We start from the raw sequence: 12,182 nt of genomic DNA, 5'->3' as shown, positions 1-12,182 counted from the left end.
TTGCCCACGCCTTTAACTAACTTGTACAAGAGAGGACAGTCATTCCTTGGGGGCGAGGGTCATCAAGCCTCCTTTCTGTCCGCAATGATACATGTAATTCTGCGGTAGCCACCAGCGCCTCCAAGAACACCAAGGGAAGAGCCATCCTGCTGCCTATACGCCGCGTTGCTTATCTGCAGCGAATTGAAACACTCGGTACGTGAGTGCCCTCTTTGCACTGGTTAATTTCAAGTTCTATCTAGCACATTGGGAATTCGTCCTCGAAACTGATAATCAGGCCTTGAGTTGGGTTTTGACCAGGCTCAGAGAAACGGGTAAGATTGCTCTCTGGGTAGTATGCATCTTTGCCTTCCACTACAAGGTTCATCATATCAGGGGTCCAGATAACGTTTGGCCAACAATTTGAGTCCCCTGTAAGAAGATTGCGATTCCTGTCCATGTGCTGAAGCCGGTGAACAACTAGCCTCGGACTACGCTGTCTTGATTGAGGTTTCTTAACAATTTGGCATTTCAAGAGGAGACAGGAGGAGGATTCTTGTATTTTTCAAGTAAAGAAAAGGCTTTTAAAAGGCGAGAACATACAAGGTAACGAAGGTATTGTGCATCAAAATTGCAGGGGCGACGGTACTTTCAAGGTCCGTTTGCTTTGCTGTTGGTTCCGCCGTATATGTATTTCCCTAGTTCTGCGATAGCAGGTCATCTAAGTTTTCATAAAACATAGGCAAAAAGCAGACATTACACGGTGTGTCAGGCAGTGTCAGGTAAGCAAACAAGTGGAAACAAATTCTAAGTCGTGCAAAAGTCTCCCGGAGTTCACTCGTGTGAGTAGGCCCATGAATCCTATTTTTCGTAAAGCATGTAGGATACCTTCCTGGTATCCAGGATGTGGGGGGAGGGGGGTAACTATTATACTTGGTCGTGGCGAATGGGTATTCCCGTTCTAGCTAGTCAATTCCCTGCTGTGAGATCACTAGTGGACAATCTGTACAGAATATTACGAAAATACACTCCTGGAAATTGAAATAAGAACACCGTGAATTCATTGTCCCAGGAAGGGGAAACTTTATTGACACATTCCTGGGGTCAGATACATCACATGATCACACTGACAGAACCACAGGCACATAGACACAGGCAACAGAGCATGCACAATGTCGGCACTAGTACAGTGTATATCCACCTTTCGCAGCAATGCAGGCTGCTATTCTCCCATGGAGACGATCGTAGAGATGCTGGATGTAGTCCTGTGGAACGGCTTGCCATGCCATTTCCACCTGGCGCCTCAGTTGGACCAGCGTTCGTGCTGGACGTGCAGACCGCGTGAGACGACGCTTCATCCAGTCCCAAACATGCTCAATGGGGGACAGATCCGGAGATCTTGCTGGCCAGGGTAGTTGACTTACACCTTCTAGAGCACGTTGGATGGCACGGGATACATGCGGACGTGCATTGTCCTGTTGAAACAGCAGGTTCCCTTGCCGGTCTAGGAATGGTAGAACGATGGGTTCGATGACGGTTTGGATGTACCGTGCACTATTCAGTGTCTCCTCGACGATCACCAGTGGTGTACGGTCAGTGTAGGAGATCGCTCCCCACACCATGATGCCGGGTGTTGGCCCTGTGTGCCTCGGTCGTATGCAGTCCTGATTGTGGCGCTCACCTGCACGGCGCCAAACACGCATACGACCATCATTGGCATCAAGGCAGAAGCGACTCTCATCGCTGAAGACGACACGTCTCCATTCGTCCCTCCATTCACGCCTGTCGCGACACCACTGGAGGCGGGCTGCACGATGTTGGGGCGTGAGCGGAAGACGGCCTAACGGTGTGCGGGACCGCAGCCCAGCTTCATGGAGACGGTTGCGAATGGTCCTCGCCGATACCCCAGGAGCAACAGTGTCCCTAATTTGCTGGAAAGTGGCGGTGCGGTCCCCTACGGCACTGCGTAGAATCCTACGGTCTTGGCGTGCATCCGTGCGTCGCTGCGGTCCGGTCCCAGGTCGACGGGCACGTGCACCTTCCGCCGACCACTGGCGACAACATCGATGTACTGTGGAGACCTCACGCCCCACGTGTTGAGCAATTCGGCGGTACGTCCACCCGGCCTCCCGCATGCCCACTATACGCCCTCGCTCAAAGTCCGTCAACTGCACATACGGTTCACGTCCACGCTGTCGCAGCATGCTACCAGTGTTAAAGACTGCGATGGAGCTCCATATGCCACGGCAAACTGGCTGACACTGACGGCGGCGGTGCACAAATGCTGCGCAGCTAGCGCCATTCGACGGCCAACACCGCGGTTCCTGGTGTGTCCGCTGTGCCGTGCGTGTGATCATTGCTTGTACAGCCCTCTCGCAGTGTCCGGAGCAAGTATGGTGGGTCTGACACACCGGTGTCAATGTGTTCTTTTTTCCATTTCCAGGAGTGTATTTACTAACATTTACTGTCTTTGGGCCACCGAGCACCCTCATGAGTGGTAATGATCCGGCATTTACCGTTAGGCAATTCTGGAATTATGTTCCGACTGTGTTAGACATAGTACCACCGCTCCTTGGTGACGACAACCGTCTTTTGTTGAGCGTGTAAGTAGGAATCTGAAGGCTGTCTTAATAATATTTCAGGTCAAGTCTAAAAAACGTTGGTATCTTTATATCCAGTGGTTAAACTTGAACATTGCTCAACATGAGGCCAATAACGCCATTCCGACCTCATTAATCATGGGCTGTCCGCTTAACACTCCATCGAGTAACCTTTGGACCATCGATGACTTACTACCTCAGTGAGTCACACCTCAGACCATCCCAGAGAAGTGGGGAAAGGCGAAACGCAACATTGAGATCACGCAAAGACGGCAGGAACATAGGCACAATTATTGGAAGAGCAACTTCAAGGAGAATTTCACGGACTGATTCTTCGTCCGTAGGTTCAATGTCAGAGCCAAGGCCAGAGCAAACCTGACTCACCGTTTGAGAGGAGCTTGTAAAACAGGAAGGGTTTTGATTCCTTTTAACCTGTTGGTCTATAATGAATTGGGTGGAAAGGTCTTTAGAGACTATGTTAGTCAGATTAAGGAGGGTAGCTAGCCTTGCCCCTACCTTCTGCTACCTTGCACGACTGCAGCAGGGCATCTTTGGGTTTCAGTGGGGGAGGGAGGGGGCAAGCGTGGATCCATGTGGGCTCGATACTCAGTCTATTGCCTCCTTCTAGAATCGTTTTTACCTATTGAAGTTGGACCTAACGACTGCCGCCCCCGCTAGCAATAAAAGCGCTATGCGAACAGACATCACAGTCAGTGAGCTGGGTGAGGTAATGGAGATTTTTTGGAAGTGCGACCGTCTCAAGGCTTTAATGGAGTGGTGTGCCACTCTTAACCCTTAGATGGTGGCGCGTCTGCTTCATAAGCGCTCACTGTGATTTCTGTAAGAGGCTATCCCAGCGTGTTTTGGAGCCGACCACTATTTGGATTTGTTTTGACCGATGCAACGCTAGCAGAGGCGGCCCATTCTCTTGGCGTCTTAAGGAGCGGAATAACGGCCCATCCTACCGAAGGTAAGTGAACTGCCTCTGCCTCTTGCTTCTCCGTCTTCTCTTTCACCTTCAGGTTGGTTTTGTATTACCTTTAGGTGTGGCCAATCCCATTGCAATAAGGTTATTTGCTAATAAGGCTGTTCTCTTGCTTGTCCCCACACCTTATACAAATAGTTGTCTGTGGCCTATGAATACCTGTACTTGGCTTCAACGTGTGAATAGATGTTTTATTATTGGTGGCCGCTGTACATGAGGGAGTTTGTTAAGCTTGCACAGGGCATTAATTGGCTACTGATTTAGAAAAAAGTGCCTGATTGTTTAATAAGGTAATTGGTAAATCTGTTTATCGACGGCTGCTGTCTCACTTGCCTCCCTTTAAAAATCATTGTTTGCTACTCACAAAAATCTCTAGTTCTGCTTTCAGGGTCATGACAGGTGGTTTTTATAATTAATGACAGCTGTAACTGAGAAATTTTCTTGAATTTCAGTACGTTTAACTGACCGTAACTGCTCATTAACTGATTACCAGCCGTAATTCGGTAAAACAGTTCACTGGATGTGGTAGTCTCACCTGCCTCCCTTAAATATTATCTTTTGCCGTTTGTAAGAAAACAGAAGTAAAATAAAAAAAAACTGTTTTTGGTATCGTTGTAATCAGAGTTCTTTTGGTAATTAATAGCAGCTGTGTGTGAGACATTCAGCTAATTTCCCTGAGAACTTAGCCCTGCAGCTGTCAATTCAGTCAGCGTTGGTTGTTTTGTTGAATGTCTGTACCATGATATCGATTTGATGGTAATTAATTAAAATCGAGGTATCTGTTTGAATAGTATTTGTTTGGTACTGATCTTAATGAAACTGTTTGTGGCTCTAAAACTATTTAATGCTGCAGCAATCGTATAGGATCCCCGCTAGTCCCATTTGGGGACTCCTCCTGAACCTTCCCATCTCAGTTTCACCCATCAAGAGTAGCAAGATGTTCTGCTACACGGTGTAACGGATCAGCAAATTTCCCACAACCGTACGAAGAGGAATCTTTTCTTGTGGACCTTACAGAGGTCATATAACCTGAGGGGAAGAGCACAATGAGAAAGAAGACTGACGATAATCTCCTGCGATAAGGAAATTCCCTTCAGGAGGCTCTTAGTCTTCCTCTCAACATTTTTTTTTTTTTTTTTTTTTTGTGCGGTCGGCAGTATCCTGCGATACGCTGAATTAGACAGCCAACACTGCATCTTTTGAACATAAACCTGCTTGTCCTAAACAAGGGTACCGTTAGTGTGTCCACAGTTAAAATAAGAATATCCAGATGAACACTAAGTGAACGTACATCATCCCTCTCAGCTGCTGTGGTATTACTCTTGGGAGGACGTGCCCTGGTCATCACACCACATGCCTCCCTTCCAGCCTACTCCGATTCATCAACAGAACTATTAAACTCAACCACTGGCAAATGCTTGGGAGTCGTTGCAGAATTTAAACCTTTCCACAGCAAAGATAATGCTTCGCCGGCCGGTGTGGCCGTGCGGTTTAGACGCTTCAGTCTGGAACCGCGTGACCGCTACGGTCGCAGGTTCGAATCCTGCCTCGGGCATGGATGTGTGTGATGTCCTTAGCTTAGTTAGGTTTAATTAGTTCTAAGTTCTAGGCGACTGATGACCTCAGAAGTTAAGTCGCATAGTGCTCAGAACCATTTGAACTATTTTGATAATGATTCATCGTGGACAGCTTTCTCGGTGAAGAAAGCCCGAAATATAGTACCAGAAATCGAGCCGCGGAAACGTTCAATCTTCATCAAATGCCAGGCAGTTACGGAATGATATTTCCAGGCATACAGCGACAATGAAGCACCATCCAGTCAATCCCAAGAAAGGGCAAAAATATTAGAAAAAAACATTAAACAAAGCCAAAACAATTTCTTGGAAACAAAACCCAACTGTCGACGAGTCTAACAGATCCTTCCGCAAACAAGAGCTAGGGCAGGGCGATGTTCGATGCCGCTGGCGGCAGGATAATTATTGTGGTGCACCACATTGGCAAACAATGAAACGATATTTTGATCAAGAGATCTCAGTAAAAACGACAGCACAAGTTGCAGTCTTACTCATCTGCTGTGAGGCTTACCCAACTTCTACAAACAACGATACATTTCCTCCCACATCAACAATGTGAGTCCCGACTTCAACAATACTCAGATATTTTACGGGAATGCAGGGGGGTGACATCCGCGACAATGGCCGATATTTCGACAGGTGCACACCCTGCCATTTTCAGGGCATAACTGCAATAAAGGTTCTTGATTTGTATTTCAAACAGCGCTTACTTACGTTACACTCGTCGACAGTCTGATTTTGCTTCAAAGGAACTGTTTCGCCTCCATTTAATGACCGCTTCGAAAACTTCAGCTTTTCCTTTTGAATGATTAGACGGTACTTTATTGTCGCTGTCTGACTGGGAATATGCTTCTGCAAATGCCCGTCATATGGCGAAGTTCGAACGTATCCTTGGCTCGGAGTCTCGTTCTGCGATAAATCTCATGGAAAAAGCTTTTGACACCGCAGCTTTAACGGTGCTAAGGAAAGGTTTAAATTTTGCAAACCCAATCGTTTGCCTTTGATTGATCTTATTAGTGCCGTTGAACACGCAGTTTTCAAACTACCGCCTGATGTTGCAGAGGAGGATGGGATGGAGGCACGTCGTGTGGTGACTGTGACACGTCCACCCAAGAGTCATACCACAGCCGCTAAGAGTTCATCCAGTAATTGCTATCTTACCTGCAGACAAGGGCAACGCTACTGTCGTTTTGGACAAGTGGGACTACGTTCCAAAGATGCAGTGTTTACTGTCCGATTTAACGTATCGCCGGACAGATGCTGGCCCCACAAAAATGTTGAGGGAAAGACTAACAGCCACCTAAAGGAAAATTCCTTACTGCAGGGACCTGTCAAGAGCCTCCTTTCTTATTTTGCTGTTCCTCCTAGGTTATATGACCTCCCTAAGGTCCACAGGGAAGGGATTCCTCTTTGTCCGATTGTGAGAAATTTGGTGCTCCGATACATCGTGTAGCAAAACACCTTGCTACTCTGTTGAGCACTGTAGTTACGTCGTAGTGAACACAACGTGAAGAACTCGGCGGATTTCTTACGCCGATGAGAGTGAATGTGTTGCATTGACTCCGATATGTTAGTGTGCTGTCATGTAGCCTCTGTCTTCATTCGTATTTCTTTGTCTGATTCGTTGCGGGTGATTAATGTTAGGTTTGGTGCTGAATTAACGACATGTGTTGACTTCCACTTACTTCTTATTCAATAACCAGTACTACTAGCAGACAGGTGGACTTTCAATGAGAAGCCGGTTGTCATTTATTATTGCCAGTTTTTTAATGGAAGACATCATGGAACGCGTCTTGGAGTCGGTGGCTTTGAAACCTGCGTGTTTTTTCGTAGCATTGAATGATACTTTTTTGTCTGGTCTCATGGCATTTAGAATTTGAACGAACTTTTAGAGCACCTGAATTCAATCCACCCCTATACTTGTTTTGCGGAGGAGATCGAAAGGGATGACTGTCTTCCCTTTCTTGATGGGTTGGCCAGGAGAAAGACGGGTGGTACATTGAGAGATGCTGTTCATAAGAGGCCTACTCACACTGACTTGGATCTTCGGCTTGACAGTTGTCACCATTAGGCTCAACGTGAAGGGGTACTTCGTACCTTGTTTCACGGAGCCCACGTCGTGTCGGATCCTGAGAGTTTGGTAGCAGAGTCAGCCCATCTCGATGTCACTTTTCGTCACAATGATTACAGTGAAAGAGAGATTTGTCGTGCGTTGCGCTATCGAAGAACTGTGCATCGATGGGTGACGATAATAGCGAGGTGCTACTAAAGTCTACTGCCTTTTTGCCTTACCCAGGGAGCATTTCAACAGGATTGGCCTTATTTTGCTGAAATACGATGTTTGTTTTTCGACCACCATCTAAGGTAAGGGTGCTTGTACGTTCCGTAAAGGATGATGTCTATTTGCCTAAGGCGGGTGTCTACCGTGTTATTTGCGGTTGTGGGGAGTCGTGTATTGGCCAGACCATTAAGACGACGCATAAGCGTCACACATGCGTGCAAAAGCTGAACAAATCCGCCCTTCCAGAACATTTTCTAGGCACTGGTTATGGCTATGAGCACTATGGGACTTAACTTTCGAGGTCATCAGTCCCCTAGAACTTAGAACTACTTAAACCTAACTAACCTAAGGACATCCATGCCCGAGGCAGGATTCGAACCTGCGACCGTAGCAGTCTCGCGGTTCCAGACTGTAGCGCCTAGAATCGCTCGGCCACCGCGGCCGGCAGGCACTGGTTATCCGACGGAATACAATAACACGGAGACTCTCGCTTGAACATCCAGCCACTGGGGTAGTGTTATTATGGAAGTGGTTGAAATTAAATTAGCAAGTAGGCTTATAAAAAATGTGGTTGTTTTTGTTTAAGTTCGGCATGGAATTATAATCTCTTCCTTGTCAAAAAAGAGAGGGACCATGTTTATGCTACCTCACCTGGCTTATTAATTTTACTGTCGATAACTTCTGACGTCGATCATCTTTGGTTTTGCGATGGTGCCAGTGTTTACAGTGTGTGTGAGTGATATCCTTCCTGAGTTAATCTGAAAACTGGGTTTTTTAAATTACATTGCGTGATTCTTACTTGCTGCAGTTGCGCCTTGAAAATGGTAGGGTGTGCTCGAGTCGAAATATTTACGGTTGTCTAAGACCTTACCCAGCTGCAATCCGACAAGTTATCTGAGTATTTTATACGCTGCGAGAATCTTAGGTCACACATTTGAAATGTTATGGACGTGCAGCACTACTGGACGACTGAGGATTAACCAAGAATCTTTCACATAGTAACACGGACTCTAAAAACCCTTGGACGTACTAAAAATCGATGTTTACTGTTTGTCAACCATACGGAACACATACGAACAGAAGAGTGACTCGCATTTGGTTATACTGAAAGACAGGGAGGAATACGGAACTCTAGGAAGACGTCAGTATCATAATGACTAGCCGAAGATCAGGAAAACAAGAAGACTAAAGTTAAGGGGGAACGACAGGCTAACGGTCGAAAAAATTAGACTTTTTTATTTCAGAATTCGAATGTATATACATTCCGAAATAAATTTATGTACATTTCGCAAAATATTGTCGATAAAGTAATGATTCTTTGAGCGTTTGAAGCCGACCGTGCATGGCAGGCCCCGGCATTCGAGAACCGGTTGTTACAAGTCGTTTTCGATGCGTGAACACTATTTATACCGATTCGAGTAAACCTGATTTGCTGGAGCATTGTTTTGAGTGGTTTTACTCAAAATGTGAACGAAAGTTTTAATAGCCTCATTTGGGGATTCGTTCCAAAAATAGCCTCCAGCCGAAACGAAATTATCAACATTGCTTCAAATTTGGCAGTATGTCTATCAAATGTAGGGCATACTGCATTAATGCACGTGGAAAATACTCTTCAAATCAAAATCTGCAATGAAATGCGTCGATTCTGTGAAGATATAGAGACGGCAGCGGCGAGGCGCTCAGCGACGGAAATTAGGGCTTATCAGGTCAAAGTAGCAGAGAGCGGCCATCCACTAGCCGGGGACCAGGCATCGATGACATCCCGTAACTTTCATGCTTTGTCCCTCTTTTACATGACAAATACTTGTCAAACTTTAAACATGTTTTTCTCAGAACCATATTTTTCGGCATGGTTGTCGTTGCCCACGACACAATTTTCAACCGACAGTAATGATTTTTGGTCTCCCTTGAAGCAAATTGAATGACCAGGGTGTTACGTTAATTTCATGTTTCAGATAATCACACCCGGATTTACAGCGACAACCGTCGATATACCTTATTTCAGAGTTGCCTCTGGAAAAATCCCAGTTACGCAGTGGAGATATTAATATTTCTCAATAAAAAACAATAAAAACTTCAGTGTATGCCTTATTCATTGCAGCAAACCCCATTTGTCTCCTGCATTCCAGTGCGGAGAAAAGAAGTCCTGAATTTGAGCAATATTTTCATCCGTCTCCCTTTCGTTCCCCTTTATGTATTGGTTGTACGTGATCTTTGAAGGGTCAAACTAAATAGTAATAATATACATGTGACGTCTGTGCTTTCGGGCACGTCTGAAAGGACAGACACTGAAGTGTCGGTAGAAGTGCCAACACCGTGTTGTTTGAGGAAGCCGAAATGCACGCTATAAGCTCACGCAGGATGGCGTGAGGTCTGAAACAGGATACTTAATGAATGCTATAAAGAAAAGTACGTAGCTTCTGGAATACTTAACTTTAATCCACAATTGGTGAACATTGGTCTTGTTACTGTACATGCTTCATTACATACATAGCAAAGGATAAATGGCGCCTTGCTAGGTCGTAGCAATTCACTTAGCTGAAGGCTATGCTAACTATCGTCTCGGCAAATGAGAGCGTATTTTTCAGTGAACTATGGCTAGCAACGTCGGCTGTACAACTGGGGCGAGTGCCAGTAAGTCTCTCGAGACCTGCCGTGTGGTGGCGCTCGGTCTGCGATCACTGACAGTGGCGACACGCGGGTCCGACATGTACTAATGGACCGCGGCCGATTTAAAGCTACCACCTAGCAAGTGTGGTGTCTGGCAGTGACACCACAGACACTATTTAGATCCAGCAGCAATTATGAGTTAAGACACAAGTAATTACAGACATTAGCTGCGAGTGGGCATTGATTGAAACCAATGGGGAAAGTTGAAAGTTTTTGCCAGACCGGGATTCGAACGCGGGCTCCTGTTGTATCCAGGTGGCTTAAAGGCCGTAATATCTGTTTAGGAAGCAGGAGATCCGGGTTCGAATGTTAGTCCAGCTCAAATTTTCTACTTTCTCACTTATGTCTTGATTTATAGTGGCTGCAGGATCAAAATGGTGTCCATTCTTTCGAACATGTCCGAGAGAAGAGACGCCACATATATAACGATATCCTTTTCATTGCAGCTACCCCTAAGAGCTTCGCTTCAGTTCCAGGGCGAAAAGCGTATCTCTGTGTGAAAGTGGACTGTTAGGTAGACCCTTAATCGTACCTAGTTCGACAATAGGAGCGTGTTGCGTGTCATACAATAGACAAGCCTTTGTTACGATAGAAATCGTTAAGCGTCTTCAAAATTTCATGACGAATCTAATGGGGGGCACATTAGAGGCGTTTAACGTGACTCTTGTTACAGGGCACACCAACTGCGCTGAAGAGACCGTCCGGAGAATAATTCACAGTGTTTGCCTCTTCTCACCTCGGGCGCGACGCTCCGGTCGGGGCGCTTTGTGTAGCTCCAGGGCGCTGCTGATGCTCCTTTGTCTCCCGCCAGAGTCGCTCGGTGCACGGGGCGCCCTCCTCTTCAGAAGCGGCGAAAAGTGCAAACAAACAAAACAAGGCCGCCTCGCGAGCTTCGCCGTGTTAAGCAAACAGCTGTCATCATTAAAGTCGCTGTCTCCACCCCCACCCCCACCCCCACCCCGTCCTGCCGCCCATCCCTGCTAGCCTCGCTGGTGTTTGTCTTGCGGGGGCCCAGATAAACAAAACAGTTGGCCTCACCAACAGGCGCGCTGAATTAATAAAATCTAGATGTCATTACGGGCCGCTCGGCTATGACAAACAGATTAAATAGTCACTAGCCTGCACAGGGTAAATCCAGTTTCTCATCATCTCTCTTGGGATAGATGCCTTAGAAAAAATACCTTCTTCAATCAGCATATTAAGAGGATGCTATTTCCAGTCACACTGATCTCATAAGACTTTGCCTAACTGCACTTCTATCAATTAGCCTAGAGGAGGCTCTAGGTTTACAAGTGAAACCGAGAGTCGTCTCTCTAGAGATGATGCAATTAACACTCGGTTGTGCGCTGCCTTACGATCTATAAGCATCCGATAAGAACCTGGTGCGACAGTGACTGTTCCTTACCTATAACAGTCAAGCAAAAAGAGATGATACTATGACACTGACTCTCTTACTTGCAGACTATTCACTGAAACCATATTAAACTCTAACGCTTAGCTTAGTTCTTCCGGATTGGATATACATGGTATAACACGGGTGATATTCGATATGCTGCATGGGAATAGTTGGACCAACAGCATACTAGATGTTCTACACAGCATGCTGGCCTGGCCCAATTCCTCCCTTCCTCATACATGTAAAGAAAACGGTTCCTGCAGATTTACTATGACCATGAATTTGTTATCAGAAAAACTGTACAAAGTAAATTAATGTTGTCTAAACATCAAGTACCCGTTCTAGTTCTTGAAACTTCAAAAGAAAATCTCCATATGAGAAGTTTCCCAATCCTGTTGAAATTCTGATAATAAAATCCATTTACAGTGGAGACAGTAACACACTCTGAAGTTCATTTGATGAATAAGGACACAGTATACTGTCATTTTGCTTAGAGTAGCAGTTAAATCCAGATAAATTGGCATCTAAATGCGAAAAATTGGAAATATGACATTAAGTGGCATGAAAACTAGGATTGCATACTTTGACAGCTACCGAATTCAAAGTTCTCTCTAATACATTAACTTGATCCATTGCCGAGTAAGCTACTTCTCTGTCATTGATCAGTGTAAATATCTCAGCGGGGGGGCTACTTTGT

This window comes from Schistocerca americana, chromosome 7 (genome assembly GCF_021461395.2).
Source record: "Schistocerca americana isolate TAMUIC-IGC-003095 chromosome 7, iqSchAmer2.1, whole genome shotgun sequence".
In the NCBI taxonomy this organism is placed as follows: Eukaryota; Metazoa; Arthropoda; class Insecta; order Orthoptera; family Acrididae; genus Schistocerca; species Schistocerca americana.
This window is presented reverse-complemented; position numbering follows the sequence as displayed.